The sequence below is a fragment of the Danio rerio genome, chromosome 20 (genome assembly GCF_052040795.2).
Source record: "Danio rerio strain M-AB ecotype USA chromosome 20, GRCz13ab, whole genome shotgun sequence".
Lineage (NCBI taxonomy): Eukaryota > Metazoa > Chordata > Actinopteri > Cypriniformes > Danionidae > Danio > Danio rerio.
This window is the reverse complement of record NC_141040.1, coordinates 51,671,928-51,689,383: the sequence shown is the minus strand read 5'-3', so window position 1 is coordinate 51,689,383 and position 17,456 is coordinate 51,671,928. Positions and strand designations below refer to the sequence as shown.

At 34.1% G+C, this 17,456-nt stretch overlaps 1 protein-coding gene and 2 long non-coding RNA genes across 5 annotated transcripts in view; 1 reads left to right on the top strand and 2 right to left on the bottom strand.

Annotated features, from left to right (window-relative positions):
• Positions 1 to 17,456, bottom strand: part of LOC147839473 (uncharacterized) — a 503,025-nt gene that overhangs the window by 59,085 nt on the left and 426,484 nt on the right. The gene's annotated exons all lie outside the window — the stretch shown is intronic.
• LOC141379459 (uncharacterized) overlaps positions 1 to 17,456 on the bottom strand; it is a 44,213-nt gene that overhangs the window by 23,928 nt on the left and 2,829 nt on the right. For 2 of the 3 annotated variants that reach the window (XR_015519109.1, XR_015519108.1), the window contains exon 2: positions 6,573 to 6,659. This is a non-coding gene — a long non-coding RNA (uncharacterized LOC141379459). Of the gene's footprint in view, positions 1 to 4,547; positions 5,388 to 5,539; positions 5,960 to 6,121; positions 6,660 to 17,456 lie in introns of those variants that run through there. The other variant, XR_015519110.1, reaches the window with a different exon arrangement.
• LOC147832340 (uncharacterized) overlaps positions 3,684 to 17,456 on the top strand; it is a 71,881-nt gene continuing 58,108 nt past the window's right edge. Inside the window, exon 1 of the transcript XR_015518987.1 lies at positions 3,684 to 3,822. The gene's annotated coding sequence lies outside the window, so the exon portion shown is untranslated. The remainder of the gene's footprint in view (positions 3,823 to 17,456) is intronic.

Here is a 17,456-nt window from a genome sequence, read left to right as displayed (position 1 = left end):
TTGTGACCCAGGTGCAGCACCCGCATGTCCGCGAGCGACGTGGATCTCTACGAGATTCAGAGATTTCTCTTCAGCAGAAAAAAAGACTAGCCTCACTCTTACCCACGGGACCTGAAACAACACAAGCCGAGATCTTTCATCCTTCCCTCGAACTCGGTTCTCATTACCTCTAAAAGAGAAAAAAAAATACAACAAAACCCCAGAAGACCAAACCCATATCTAATGTCCTTGTTTTTTATACTCAATAATAAGTATTTACTTTAAACCATATGTTTTTAATGATAAACATATAGAAGAATGTGTTTTTTTCCTTCCAAAGCATAAAAATAGAATGAGCAACAACAAAATGCCCTATGGGCTATACTACTAATTAGCCCTGATTTTATCAGACTAGTCCCGTAAAACCAATTCGAGTTCTTTTATCACAAGATGAAACCAAACAGCCATGGTTGGTTAGGAGTACTGGTCATTTAAAATCTATTTTATTCTTTTAATGTATGGTCAAACGCGGTAAAGATAAAACACACAAATACAAAAAGTATATAAATGCATTACTGATATAAAACAATCAGACTTTATTTCTAAATAAAATAAAGTAAAAAAAAGATTTTGCCGTTTAAGTCTCTTTTCCACCATAATATACTAGAAATATTTTTCCGGAGATGAGGGAACGGTGAGGAGCTTTGTCTGTGTGCAGGTCCCTGTGCTCGCTGTCACGCAATGGACTGTAAAAATGGTTTATCCAGACACGCGCCGGGCGCGCGCGTAATTCCTGCTCGAGGCAGGATGACCGCAGGCAGCACGAGCCTAACTGATCAACCTGGATATTTCATTATTCATTAATTTACTGTTTAACAAATCCCGCTCATTATCGCGGGAGCGGCTGGCAGGATCCGAGCGTTCGGCGGCAGTTGGTGTCAGGCGTGGAGAATTGGCCCATTTGATCCTGAGCTGTTTTTTCTCTCCGTGTTATTATTATTATAGGCTATTCAACATCCCGAAACAGCTCGAGATCGTCATGAATAATAAGCAGCGCACGAGCTTGTCAAGCCCGTTGAGCGTGACACAGCCCGTGGAAAGAAATCGAGGCGTTTTTAATATAACCCCCACTTCAGTCACTATTTGGAAAAGACAAAACAACACGCTGATAAACAAACGGAAATATGCGATTACTACGGCAATGACACGCGTCCACGGTGGACGAGGAGGACATCAAAAGCAAAGCGTCTCAAGCCTGTAGAAGATTATTTCAGCTATGGCCCAATGTCTCTCCATACCTGAGAGATACCAGAAATAAGGGGTCTGAGATATCACACCTGCCTCGGTCAAGGCCCTGGGCCCTGCAAACAACAAACTCATAAGCAGCCATCTTTTTGTAGCCGATCAGAAAACTTGAGCCAATAACAAACGCAAACTGCTAGTCATTTTCGTGCGATTTCTTGTGCATTGACTAGGTCCAAACGTATTTTGTTTTCACAAAGGGATATGCGGTAAAAGTGATCCAGCAGGCCTGTAGCCAGGGGCGTTCGGGTGGTTCGGAAGACCCAAATCTCATTCACAAAGGTCCAGAATATGTCCCATACATGAGCTAATTTGTCTTATTTTGACTATATGCCATCAAGGTGAAAATAACCCTTTGTGAAAGGCTTTAAGATAAAGTACAATCTTCTGTTGGCTGTCGCTTCGGTGTGACTTCTGCTAATCAGTTTTGTCTAAAGCTAACAAATATTTTTGATGAGTCTAACATCCAGCTGTGCAAGAAAACATACAATCCGACAAAAGAGAAGTCATCTTTCACTACGGTATTGTTGAGAAAACATTTTAAAAGTAACTTTTATTTTAAATATTGGACCTTGAAACAAAAAATTACCAATAAAAAGGTGTGAAGCACCAAAAGCGGTCCATATTAAAATTTATTTGAATACTATTTTAGCTAAAATAGTCAAATAGTGTGGTTATGATGACCATCCGACAAGCTAATTTAGAATAGTGCTTAAAATCTCACTAAAATGCAGTTTTTAAATGTCATAATCAATTGCATAATTGCTTAATTGCATAAAGGTCTGATTTTTGAGAAAAAAATAACAACTCCCTTGGCCAGGCTGGCTACAGGGCTGTCCAATTTGAGCAAATCATGGATAGATAAAACCATTTAAAAACACAAGTTCTGTAGTGGGATCAATGGTTCCTTGAATAATATTTAACATTCATGAAATATTTACATTCCACAAAAAAATTAGATGCTGAAATTTCACTTAATAAAAATCGATCTTTGAAGAACTTCTAACTAAAACTTAAAAATACCCCAACATATATCCCAACTATAGGTTATTATAGCACCTTCTCAACTATGGGTCATTTTAACCCAGTGCATTGGGTTATTTTGATAAAATTAAGTTTTTTTAGTATTACTATTGCTATTATTACAAGTACTACTATTAATTTTATAATTATGACTGTGTAAATAAATAACATTCAATTTTCAAAAACATTATTTCCATTACGTTAAGTTCCAAACACAAGCGTTTGTATCTGTTTAATACAGATCAGATGAAGTGCACGTTTTTATCATCAGTAATTAAGAGTGATGGTGAAACAGATATAAAACACGACACGGAGAGGTAAATTGTTAAAAAAAAAAAACATTATTGCGTTAGAGCTTAAATAAACTCTATAACACAAAAACAACATTACATACGCATAATAATACAGCTGTTCCGTGTCAGTTAAATCAGTTGAAATTCTACATTTTTAACCCAACTGGTTGAGTTATTAAATAAATAACCTAATAAAGGTTAAAAATAACCCAACAAAGCACCAAATATTTTTAACTCAACCATTGGGTTAAACAAATAACTTAATAAATACAGTTTTTTAGAGTGAAGGTTAACAGAGTACATTTACAATAGTAAAACAACAATGAAGTCAGTCATTGAAATGAAATCAATGAAATAATCAATGAAAATCAGCCATTCCTCCTCCAACTGTTTCTCTGTGGACTGGTTTTTAACTTAAATAAGTGAATTTAAGATATAGCACATCTCAACTTCCAACTGAAAGTGTACATTTTTTCAATGCAACCATCAGGTTATTAGTGATATAATTATTATATGATGAAACAATCAAAATACAATTTAAATATTTTTGTTTAAACATAAGTGAGATCAGTCTAGTGCAGTGATTCTCAACCACGTTCCTGGAGGACCAACAACACTGCATGTTTCGGATGTCTACTTTGTCACACCCATTACAGGTCTTCTCTGCTAATAAGATGATGATCTGAATCAGGTGAGTTTGGTTAAGGAGACACAGAAAATGTGCAGTCCTGGTGGGCCTCCAGGAACATGGTTGAGAAACACTGGTCTAGTGTACGAAAATTATTTTATGACCAAACTACTAAATGTCCATTCATATGGACATGAGCAAATAATAACCACAACCACAAAACAAGCACTTTATTTGAAGAAACTTTCTTCCTTGTATTTTTCCTTCTGCGCTACTTTGAAATTAGATACTGTTCCTGGCTCCTGCATATGACAAATTGCTTGTGAGTTTCCTAATTTGTAAGTCGCTTTGGATAACAGCATCTACTAAACGATTGAATGTAAATACAGGCCTCTATACAGTAGTGAATGGTTAATCATTGTCATCTTTCATTAACAGAGCACCATGTCGTTAAGGGTTGTATAGCGAACGCTCTCTGTATGCATAACTTCAGTTCTGTTTAATGCTTCATTGGATCAAAACACCTCCGATGACCTCCTCATTCAACTGTGAGGTTTCAAAGCAAAGAACATGAAGACATTGAGGCGCTCACTCCAGGTAATGCGTTTGATTTGAGATTCTTCCAGGGTTATTTGTCTTCATTTTTTATCCGTTTTGCATTGAAGTTCAGAAAGAGAGGCTATAAATGTTTGCTTTTTTGTAATTTTCCAATGGATTTACGATTTCAGCACTTCTCCAGGTAGCAAACACAAACTCGTAAAACACACACAGGGTAATAATGCCTTCCAAGGCAGGGCTGGTTTTATTTGATGTGTGTTTGTGGTTTTGCCTCATTGGGTTTGTGCGAGTAAATGATTGATTATGTTTGGCTTTGATGCTTCCTCTAACACACACACACACTTATAAACAAGTCTTTCTCTTCAAACTTGCTCTGATTCTTTTCGTTCACTTGTCATCCTATTTAGCATCCCGACTGATATCAGAGTCAACAAATGTTCTTCTCTTCTATGTCATAAATATTTAGAATTATTACATGAAACGGGAGCACCAATGCCTTAAAACGACCATTTTTGTGCCCCAAAATCTCTCAGTGAACGTTTCCTTTAAAAAATACATAAAAATCCAAGTATGAGGAACATTAGGATAACCTGAAAAATATTTCTGCACTGTAAACAATCAGTTTTGGAATGGAAAAGATTGATAATCATGGTTAATTGTGGAATCATTATAAAAACCAAAGGTCTTGGATTGATTTTGAAATGATCAGTATGTGTAAGAAACTCAACATTATATTATTATTATTTTTTTATTTTATTTTTTTTACATAATACAAGTTAATAGTTTTTGGCCACTTTTAGAGTGACAAAATCTAGGCCAAACTAAATAAATACCCATATCCCTGACAATATATTAAAGTTTTATAAAGTGAAATGATTGGTATGTGCAAGAAACTCAATATTATATCATTACTTTTTTCACATAATGCACGTCAATGGTTCCCAGCCACTTTTAGAGTCACAAACTCTATATACAGGCCAAACTAAATTAATACCCATATCCCTGACAATATATTGAGGTTTTATAAAGCAAAATGATCAGTATGTGCAAGAAACTCAACATTATATTATAACTTTTTTCACATAATGCACGTCAATGGTTACCAGCCACTTTTAGAGTGATACAATTTATATACAGGCCAAACTAAATTAATACCTATATTCCTGACAATATATTGAGGTTTTATAAAGCAAAATGATCAGTATGTGCAAGAAACTCAACGTTATATTTTAACTTTTTTTCACATAATGCACGTCAATGGTTACCAGCCACTTTTAGAGTGACAAAATCTAGACAAAACTAAATTAATACCCATATTCCTGACAATATATTGAGGTTTAATTAAGTGAAATGATCGGTATGTGCAAGAAACGTAACATTATATTATAGCTTTGTTTTTTTTACATAATGCAAGTCAATGGTTACCGGCCACTTTTAAAGTGACAAACTCAAGGCAAAACTAAATCAATACCCATATCCTGACAATATATTGAGGTTTTATTAAGCAAAATGATCAGTATGTGCAAGAAACTCAACATTATATCATAACTTTTTTTCACATAATGCATGTCAATGGTTATCGGCCACTTTTAGAGTCACAAAATCTAGGCAAAACTAAATTAATACCCATATCCTGACAAAATATTGAGGTTTTATTAAGTGAAATGATCAGTATATGCAGGAAACTCAACATTATATTATAACTTTTTTTTACATAATGCACGTCAATGGTTACCAGCCCATTTTAGAGAAATACAATTTATATACAGACCAAATTAAATTAATACCCATATCCCTGACAATAGATTGAGGTCTTATAAAGCAAATGATCAGTATGTGCAAAAAACTCAACATTATTATTACTTTTTTCACATAATGCTCATTAATGGTCACCAGCCACTTTTAGAGTCACAAAATCTAGACAAAACTAAATTAATACCCATATTCCTGACAATATATTGAGGTTTAATTAAGTGAAATGATCGGTATGTGCAAGAAACGTAACATTATATTATAGCTTTGTTTTTTTTACATAATGCAAGTCAATGGTTACCGGCCACTTTTAAAGTGACAAACTCAAGGCAAAACTAAATTAATACCCATATACTGACAATATATTGAGGTTTTATTAAGCAAAATGATCAGTATGTGCAAGAAACTCAACATTATATTATAACTTTTTTCACATAATGCAAGTCAATGGTTACCAGACACTTTTAGAGTGATACAATTTATATACAGGCCAAACTAAATTAATACCTATATTCCTGACAATATATTGAGGTTTTGTAAAGCAAAATGATCAGTATGTGCAAGAAACTCAACATTATATCATAACTTTTTTTCACATAATGCACGTCAATGGTTATCGGCCACATTTAGAGTCACAAAATCTAGGCAAAACTAAATTAATACCCATATCCTGACAAAATATTGAGGTTTTATTAAGTGAAATGATCAGTATATGCAGGAAACTCAACATTATATTATAACTTTTTTTTACATAATGCACGTCAATGGTTACCAGCCCATTTTAGAGTAATACAATTTATATACAGGCTAAATTAAATTAATACCCATATCCCTGACAATATATTGAGGTTTTATAAAGCAAAATGATCAGTATGTGCAAGAAACTCAACATTATATTTTTACTTTTAAACTTTAGCAAATGGTCTTGAGTGCATTAACCTTTTATTGCTTTGTTTTATTCATGTTGTGTTTCATATATAGCGTAAATTAATCCTTTTAACAAGAGTTATTTGTTATTTTTACGTTTCATGACTTACTGGTGCTTTTATCGTCTCTCATCTCACTTCAATTGTCTCTCATCTGTACTTCATTTCCCAGACTGCACCACTGGACCCTCTCCACCCCTGAAACATACACAAAAGTGTGCATTATATTGTGTGTGTGCGTATGAGAGTGCCTCCAGGTCCAACCAGCTAATGCATTGCTGAAATCTCTCTCTATAATGTCCTGCGCAAACACTTTTTCTGTTCAGGATTTAATGGCCTCTGTGGGTGGTGGGAGGGAAATAAAAAAAAAAAAATCAACGTTCACAATATGATGTTTTTGAATAAGTAAAATATAATCCTTGTGCTCACGATGAGCTTTATAGTGTTTGTCTGGAACAGTCTGCTGAACATACAATTACAATTATTAACTGATGAGATGAGCAAACCTCTCTCTCCCTCTCCCTCTTTTTCTTTCTTTTGGCTTTGCTGCTGTGACCTTGTATGCGGACTAAATCCATGCCCTCGGCTACTGTTATTTACACATGGGCGAACACACACCAAGGCACTTTTTGGAACTCTGGCTGCTTGAATATGTGAGGTTATGTGGGAAAGCGAATTTTAAAGAAAAATTTAAATAAATTATTATAATATTTAAGCATATTTAAGACTTTTTTTGCACTAGTATTGGATATTTAATTGAAAATCTGAAAACAAGTAGCTATTCTTTAAAAGCTCTCATAAAAAAAATAGAAGATAAAACATAACCAAGTCAGAAGTTTAACTTATTAGTGCTGTCAAAACATGAATCATTATTAATTGCATTCAAAATAAAAGCTTGTGTATTTACATCATATCATAACATATATGTTTACTGTGCATATGTATGTGTGTAAACGTGCATTTATATATTTGAAAAAATATTTATTTATATTTAATGATCTCTAATACAAATTATGAATACATATTAATAAATATGTACATTTTTAAGTGATTTATATTTTATTTATTTTTATTTAGATTAACACAATAATTATACACACATATTATGTAAACACAGATGTTTTTTTGGGATGCATTTAATCAGGATTAATCGTTTGACAGCCCTAAAACTTAGAAATACATAATCTGAAAGTTGAATAAATAGTAATAGTAATAAATAATAGTAATAAACTATTGTTTATTCTATCACATTATTATCATAAAAGGAAAAATAATATCCATTGGTGTATGTATGTGTTTGTTAGGATATGACATTATCTGTCAGAAATGCAACTATTTGAAATGCTGGAATCTGAGGATTCAACATAATTTAACTACTGAGACTACTAACTACTTTTGACTTTCAAAGTATAGTTCACCCAAAAATGAAAATGTCCTGTTAATTTACTCAACCACAGGTCATCCAAGATGTAAGTTCTTAAAATAAAGATGATAGACTTTTTAAGACCTGCAAAAACTCAATGTATGGGTGTCTTAAGATGTGAGCTCTGTACATGCACTGCACAAAACCCATTAATTAATTAAATCGATCTAAACCTTACTTTTGGGTTCTTAATTTAAACAAATAAAAATTAAAATAAAAATTTTAATAAAAATAAAATTATTAACAATAAAAACTTTTGTAGTAGAGTTTAGATTTTGGTTTAGACTCAGTATAATTAAAAAAACAACAACAACAAAATGTTTTTTTTTTTTATAAAAGTTCAGCTTAATTATCAAACTTGCTCCAAAAATATGTTATAGTTGACAAAAAAATCCTTTGGGATTAATTTTTTATGAAATACAAATATAAAATGAAAACTCATAAAAAATGTCAGTAAAGGCATTTAATTATATATACACATTTAAAATTCAGTAAAAGCTGTTATTTTGATCGTTCCCTGCTTTGAAGAGTCATGCAAACACTAGCTTATATATAAATATATAAAAAAAACAATCTACAGGCATAGATAAAATCAATAAAGAAAAACATAGAAATTAAATAAACAGCGTTTTATTGTTTTCAGAGTCTTATTCAGGTAATACAGTAATTGAATAATCAAATGTAAAAATAATACTGCATAGTCTTTGTTTTTTTAAGCAACTAAAAAGAAAACGTTACTCATTTGTCAAAGTTACAACCAGTACAATATCTTATTCCTGAATGCTTTTAAAACCCTCACACAGTCACAGGCCTCAAAAAACACTTGCAAACTGATAAACTATAATCTAGACTCAACATTGCGTAACAACACACTTTATATAGTAAATTTATAGTTAGACTTATAATAAACAATAATGCTAAAATTCAGCTTTGGAAAACATGAATAAATCACATTTGAAAACATTATAGTAGCAATAACAAATAAAATAAAAATCTAAATTTTACAGATGTTTTACTGCATATTTAATCAAACAAATGAAGAAGACTTCTTCCAAAAACATTAACAAGTTTAATCAAGTGTTGTTAATTTGTCAAAGTTACAAATGGTAGAATTTATTATGCCTGAATGCTTTTAAAACCCTCACACAGTCACAGACCTCAAAAACACTTGCAAAATGATCAATTATAATCCAGACTCAACACTACATATACTGGGGATGTGACTATTGTGAACGATCATGTTGCGATATCATGTTGCTGAAACAATATATTGTGCAGCCCTGAGAACAGAATTATATAAGTAATAATGCTAAAATTCAGCTTTCAATCACAGTAAAAAAATTACATTTGAAAACATTATAGTCTAAAATAATAATAAAATAAAGTCGCAATTTTACAGTTTTGTTACTGTATTTTTCTTCTTAAAAAATGTATAAGTCTCCTGTCAAAAACATTAACACGTTTAATCAAGTGTTGTTAATTTGTCAAAGTTACAAATGGTAGAATTTATTATGCCTGAATGCTTTTAAAACCCTCACAGAGTAACAGACCTCAAAAAACACTTGCAAAATGATCAATTATAATCCAGACTCAACACTACATATACTGGGGATGTGACTATTGTGAACGATCATGTTGCGATATCATGTTGCTGAAACAATATATTGTGCAGCCCTGAGAACAGAATTATATAAGTAATAATGCTAAAATTCAGCTTTCAATCACAGTAAAAAAATTACATTTGAAAACATTATAGTCTAAAATAATAATAAAATAAAGTCGCAATTTTACAGTTTTGTTACTGTATTTTTCTTCTTAAAAAATGTATAAGTCTCCTGTCAAAAACATTAACACGTTTAATCAAGTGTTGTTAATTTGTCAAAGTTACAAATGGTAGAATTTATTATGCCTGAATGCTTTTAAAACCCTCACAGAGTAACAGACCTCAAAAAACACTTGCAAAATGATCAATTATAATCCAGACTCAACACTACATATACTGGGGATGTGACTATTGTGAACGATCATGTTGCGATATCATGTTGCTGAAACAATATATTGTGCAGCCCTGAGAACAGAATTATATAAGTAATAATGCTAAAATTGTTTTCAATAAAAGCAAAAAATTACATTTGAAAACATTATAGTCGAAAATACTAATACAATAAAGTCGCAATTTTACAGTTGTTACTGTATTTTTATTTTTAAAAAATTAATAAGTCTCCTTTCAAAAACATTAACACATTTAATCAATCGGTGTTGATTTGTCAAAGTTACAAATGGTACAATTTCTTAGCCCTAAATGCTTTTAAAACCCTCACACACTCACAGGCCTCAAAAAACTATGTGACTATTGTAAACGACCACGTCGCGATTTCGATGCTGAACACATTTATATTGGGGCTGTGCAATTAATCGCAATCGCAAAAAAAAAAAAAAAAAAAAATCGCAACTTAAGTACACGCAATTTCTAAATCGCAAAAGGCTGCAATTTTAATCTATTAATTTATTTAGAATTTTATTGAATATGTTCTTGTGCATATGATATTAATATGATATTAATATGCAATTTTTAAGACTTGTGAAATTATTATTCCAACAAAACGGAGCAATACTGCAAATCTGATCCAACACTTAAAACAGTGTCATAAAAATCTGCATGATCAATGCATCTCGACAAAGTCCATCGAAACAAACAAAAGCACATATCAAAGCCAGCCCAAACAGACTAAACTAGTATCTAATGATCAAGCATTTGCAAGCGCCGTGCCTTATGGGAAAGGGTCAAAACGGCACAAAGAAATTACTGACTCAATAGTTTTGTTATGCACTTCTTGTGCACTGAATGCATTTAGAATGTATGTAGCTTGTTTGAAAAAGCAAAAACAGTTGCCAAAATCGCAAAAAAAATCGCAATCGCAACATTCGTTCATAAAATCGCAATATGATTATTTTGTCCATATTGCACAGCCCTAATTTATATTGTTGAGCCCTAGACAACAAAGTTATATTAGTAATAATGCTAAAATACAGCTTTGAATTACAGGAATAAATTATATTTAAAAACATTTAAAGTCGAAAATACTAATTCAATAAAGTCGCAATTTTACAGTATTTTTATTTTAAAAAATTAATAAGCCTCCCTTCAAAAACATTAACACTTTTAATCAATCATTGTTGATTTGTCAAAGTTACAAACGGTACAATTTCTTAGCCCTGAATGCTTTTAAAACCCTCACACAGTCACAGGCCTCAAAAAACTATGTGACTTGTAAAACGACTACGCCGCGATATCGATGCTAAACACATTTATATGTGCAATTAATCGCAATCGCAAAAAAGATCGCAACTTAAGCACACGCAATTTCTAAATCGCAAAAGGCTGCAATTTTAATCTATTAATTTATTTAGAATTTTATTGAATATGTTCTTGTGCGCATGATATTAATATGTTAACCAATCAGAGCTGACGTAGCGCACCGGGCAAATATAGCTATTATGTCAACCAGCTCACTCTGCGCATGACAAAGTTGAGTGGGAGAACCGAATAGGTGAGCAGGAGGAAATAGCATAAAATATGGATGCAGGTCAAAATAAAAATGATTTGGTGCCAAGGAGAAATTCAAAGATAGTCATTTTGGAGTATTTTGGATTCAGGAGAGAGGATGTGTCACAAAGTAAGGCAATTTTTAAGACTTGTGAAATTATTATTCCAACAAAACGGAGCAATACTGCAAATCTAATTCAACACTTAAAACAGTGTCATAAAAAACTGCATGATCAATGCATCTCGACAAAGTCCATCGAAACAAACAAAAGCACATATCAAAGCCAGCCCAAACAGACTAAACTAGTATCTAATGATCAAGCATTTGCAAGCGCCGTGCCTTATGGGAAAGGGTCAAAACGGCACAAAGAAATTACTGACTCAATAGTTTTGTTTTGCACTTCTTGTGCACTGAATGCATTTAGAATGTATGTAGCTTGTTTGAAAAAGCAAAAACAGTTGCCAAAATCGCAAATAAAATCGCAATTGCAACATTCGTTCGTAAAATCGCAATATGATTATTTTGTCCATATTGCACAGCCCTAATTTATATTGTTGAGCCTTAGACAACAAAGTTATATTAGTAATAATGCTAAAATACAGCTTTGAATTACAGGAATAAATCACATTTGAAAACATTTACAGTCGAAAATACTAATACAATAAAGTTGCAATTTTACAGTATTTTTATTTTAAAAAATTAATAAGTCTCCTTTCAAAAACATTAACACGTTTAATCAATTATTGTTGATTTGTCAAAGTTACAACCCTCACACAGTCACAGGCCTCAAAACACTTGCAAAATAGCCAAATATAATCCAGACTCAACAATGCATATCTTTGCGATGTGACTATTGTGAACAATCACGTTGCAATATCAATGCTGAAACAATATATAGTGCAGCCCTAAACAACACAGAAATATAGTAAGTAATAATCCTAAAAATCAGCTTTGAATCACAGTAAAAAAAAAAAATCACATTTCAAAACATTACAGTAGAAATTACTAATAAAATAGAGTTTTGTTACTGTATTTTTAATCAAACAAAATAATAAGACTTCTTTCAAAAACATTATTACGATTAAAGTATGCAGGAATATGAGATTATGACTCTACTGTAACGCATGTGTGTGTGTGTGTGTGTGTGTGTGTGTCTGGTTCTCAGCAGTGCTGATGTCCAGCAGATGTATATCTTTGGCGACGGCAGTCCTTAACACTGATCGGTTGAGACATTGCTTCATGGAACGAGATGCTCAGCAGTGTGGACAGCGTATATGTGTGTATGTGTGTGTGTAAAGTGTTTGAGAAAGTCTTTCTCCCCCTGCGTGTGTGTAAGACGAGGATGTCTTGTGAAAGGCCCATCTGCCCTGGTGTCTGCCCACCAGTCACACTGCCAGCGCAGGCATCGCAGCGGACGCCTAAACTCTCTGTGACAAGGACCCCTAGAGTGCAGAGTGCCACCCAACATAAACAACACTGGCACTGCTCTCACATATGACAGCCTGCGTGTGCGACTCACTGCGTCTTTTTACCTCTTCAATGACTTTCAGTTTTTTTAATAATCATGTATTTCATTGTAAATAATTGTAAATACATATAATGTAAATCATTTTAAAGTCATATTGAACTAATTCTTATGAATTATATGCGCAAATGATTATTGCTTTTTTAATTAACGTGCATGGGTGAGTTTTAATGCAAATAACTCCTCCTCTATCTATAAAAAAAACATCTCTTCTCTGATTGGTGTTTACTGGCGTGAGGGCGGGATCAACCCGTCACTTACATAAGATCTGCCAAATTCAAACCACAACCGTCTAATCAATTCCTGATAGACAAAAACAAGTTGTTGTTTTTTTTTTTTTAATTTTTCTTGTTTGTCAAGCTATAGCGTTTTGTTTTTTCAATTTTGAAAGGAGCTATTTGAGACATTGCTTTATACTTGGGCTGCACAATATTTGTCTGGTATGATTTAGAGCTGCACGATTCTGGCTAAAATGAGAATCGCAATTTTTGTTTTGGTAAAAATAAAGATCATGATTTTCTAATGATTCTGTAGATGTAAAATAAAGGTTAATATGAGTGGGCTGCTATTATTATATATTGTTATTTCTCAAACATAAGGTAAAAAAAAACTATAATAATATTATCTGTCGGCCTACTGTTGGTAAAAATCAAAGACTGTAAAATATATGGACGTAGTATCCGTGACGTCACCCATAGGTTTCTAAAGAGCGCAAAAGAAGCCACAAGTAGGCGCGGCCAACCGTCGCCATTTTGTTCGTGCGTCATCACACCCACGGCGGGATACCAAACAAGGGCAAAGAGGCGGAGAGTGAGCGGAGCTACAGACACCTGCTGGCATTTAGCTTGGACCTGGTTCAGACACACTTTACTTTGGGAGAACGCTTAATACTTTATTACCTGTGACTCGTTTGTGTTCTGACCACTTGTGCTTGGTTGTACACTATATCAATAAAGTGTTTAGACTTTTAAAAACACTGCTGTAATACATTGAGCCGCTAAACATTGTTCTTATGACGTTTTTCAACAGGAGGAAAACGCGAATTACTTCCAAACACTTCAGATATAGTCTGTGTTAGTTAATGTAAGACTATTGATGAAATCCAGCATAACACTGTATGACAACGCTTCAGATGACTGTTCTAGAGCCTACAGCTAATCAATCTGACAGATTCTGGAGTGCATTACAGCTCTAAATATAAATATAAACGATAAATGATCTTAAATAAAACAAATACATGTATAGAGATGGTATGTAACTTTACACACATGGGAAACGGAGGCCACGTAAATGGTTTGTGAGCACAATTAAGTGCACTCAGCATGCCATGCCATCTAATAATTGTAGGAAACAAGTCCAAAAGACAGTCGACTGTGTAAAGCCACATAAAACAACACAGAAATACGATAAATACGCTGAGTTCAGTGGCTAATCTGCCGGATTCAGCTGAGGTGACGTAACGGCGACCAACGAGACCTAGCTGTCACTCAAGTGGCCACTCCCTTAATTATGCAAACTTAATATAACTTAATATAAAGGAAACGGATGAGTTATAAAAAAAAATTCACCCCCCACACAGTTGTCATGAAGGGTAATATTAGCCGTATTAACCAAAATCTTTCTTTGTACAGTGGGCTCAATTGAAATTTGCTCTATTTTGGAGCCAGGAGCGGCCAGGACTAGCGGAATTTCGGATGAATTGCAGTTTTAGTTACTTCCGTATTGGCTTCCTGAGAGAGAGCGGGAGGTTGCCGCTTGGTTAAAATGCCAAATTTTCTATAGACTTGGAATGGTGGACTTGAACAGACTTTAAGTTTGTCTTGGTCATTAATGCACAGTAAAGTGATGACATCAGAATATAGCTATTCATAATTGATCCTTTGCTAAGCCCCGCCCTCTGTTACTGTTGCTACGCCTGTCAAGCTTTCGTGCCTGGCAAGTCGTTTTCAATGCGTGTGCGCCGGTGTCAGACATTCGGCATATAATTAGTAATTTTTGGCAAACAGGTGAGATATCCGAGAAAGGACAAAAAAGGACTGCAGTATGCATTACAGGAGTCTATTCAACACATAATAGGTGACCGATTAGAGAAGAATTAAATCAAAAATGAAGCTAGCTTAGCCTAGCCGCCTCATACGCTGACCATTCAACAGCTTAGTTCATGCACAGCAGGAGAGGTGAAATTTAAAATAATCTAATGATAACTAATGAAACCGTGATTTCTCTATTTTTAGCCAAAAAGCCAAATAAAATATTGTTGTGCAATGAAATATAGCGTTACTAACTGACGAGGAAACATGCATGACAGTGCTTCTACATTATTCATTCATAGAAAGAACAGCCAGAAAAGGGAAACTGATGAATTTGTGCCAAATATTAGCATCCAATGTTAACCACAACAATGTAATGTAAAGTGTATTTATAGAGCATTTATTGTGTATGGCCATACACCCAAATCGCCTCACAATCATGAGGTTTCTCCACACCACCACCACCAGTGTGCAGCATCTACTTGGATGATGCGACGGCTGCCACAGGACAACGGCACCAGTGCGCTCACCACACACCAGCTGTTGGTGGAGTGGAGAGACAGTGATAGAGTCAATTTGGGACTTTGGCCAGGACACCGGGGTTACACCCCTGCTCTTTCACGAGAAGTGCCATGGGATTTTTAATGACCACAGAGAGTCAGGACCTCGGTTTAACGTCTCATCTGAAAGATGGCGCCCACTGACAGTGTAGTGTCCCCTTCACTTTTACTGGGGCATTAGGACTCACACAGACCACAGGTTGAGCGTCCCCACTGCTGGCCTCACTAACACCACTTCCAACAGCAACCTAGTTTTTCCCAAGTGGTCTCGCATCCAGGTACTGACCAGGCTCAGCCCTGCTTAACTTCAGTGAGTAACCGGTCTTGGCCTCTCTGGTTTAGGAAAGGCTTTCCTTCTCAAACCAGCCATCTCAGTCCCCAGTGAAAAGTTTTTTCATCAGCAGGGGACATTGTATATGTGCGAAGATCTCAGCTTATGCCAGAAAACAGAGATTTGCTAAAATTTCTTTTAAAAATATAAAGTCCCAGCACAATCAGAGTTTTAGTTTGTTTATATTAATGAGTCTTCTTTAGTTTTTATAATTCTTTTTTTTATACTGTATTAAAATAGCAATTTAGTTATGGCAGAAAATGTATTATTTAGCAAAAAACGATTTAAGAAAAAATAAAAGGGCTCCTGTTCCCCGTAAATTTGTTCCAAAGATTTTGCTAAAAAAATCATGATTAAATCGTGAATCGTGAGCCAGGTGAATCTTTATATCCGTAGTAAATACCTTTTTTAGTGATGAACCGAAAATTCTGGACTCAGCATCTCAGAAGCGCAATGACGTTTTATGTTGGCCTACTGCCCTCAAGGGTATTTGCACTGACTGTATATTCAATTTGACACCTAGCGCTACCTCACGCCAATTTGTAACTTTTTAATTTTAGTGGCTAATTCGTTTGAATGGAATTCGATATTAATCGGTACTGAAATTTTACAAATGTCCGTTTCCCGGTTATATTTGTGCGCTGTTGATATGCATTCTTAAACACAGCTTAATTGCCATTGTGTGCACATGTAACACCGCCGGTCCTACACAACCCAACCCGATCTAAGCTGGGATCGAACTGGCAACCTTCCACATGGGAGTCGGTTGCTCTACCAAGAAAGCTAAAGACCATGGCCTATTGCGTCTGTCGCTAAATCACCTTTAGAGGTCAGAGGAGTGAGGTTTACCTACACAGCACTCACTAGCTGGCCTCCGTTATTCTCACATATTATCGTTCCATATGGAAAATAACTACAGAGATTGCATTTTTCCCATATTACACAGCCCTACATCAATGAGAATCTATCAAACCAAGCACAGTGGGCATGCTTGTTTTCCTCTCCATAAATCTGCAATAATTTGAGTATGGAGACTGACATATGATTAAGCAATCAAGTAACCGTGCTTTTATAATTGACCTTAATAAAAGTATACCAGTGAAGCAAAGTGGTGTTGATATTTATTATTTAATTTTTTGTTTGTATACATAGCTTAAAAATGTCTGATTTGTTTAAAGCGACAGTCAAAACATGGATGTTCACGTTCAGAAGTCAATGCTTTCTTTCTCCTGAAATAATATGAAACATATGTTGGATATAACATGCTTTAAAACATTGCTTATCGTATTTTTTTTCAATATTGCACAGCTCTAAATTAAGTCTTTACACTGTATCAGAATTCAGTAAACTGTAATGTGAATTTGTCTTATTTTTTTCTCTTTGTCTTTATGTGTGCGTGATTGATCTTGATAAAACTATACCAGTGGGGCAAAGTGGTGATGATATTTATTTATTTTTTTGATTGTTTATATAGCTTAAAAATGTCTGATTTGTTTAATGCGACAGTAAAACATGGATGTTCACTTTCAGAAATCGATGTTTTCTTTCTCCAAAAATAATATGGAACATATGTTGGAT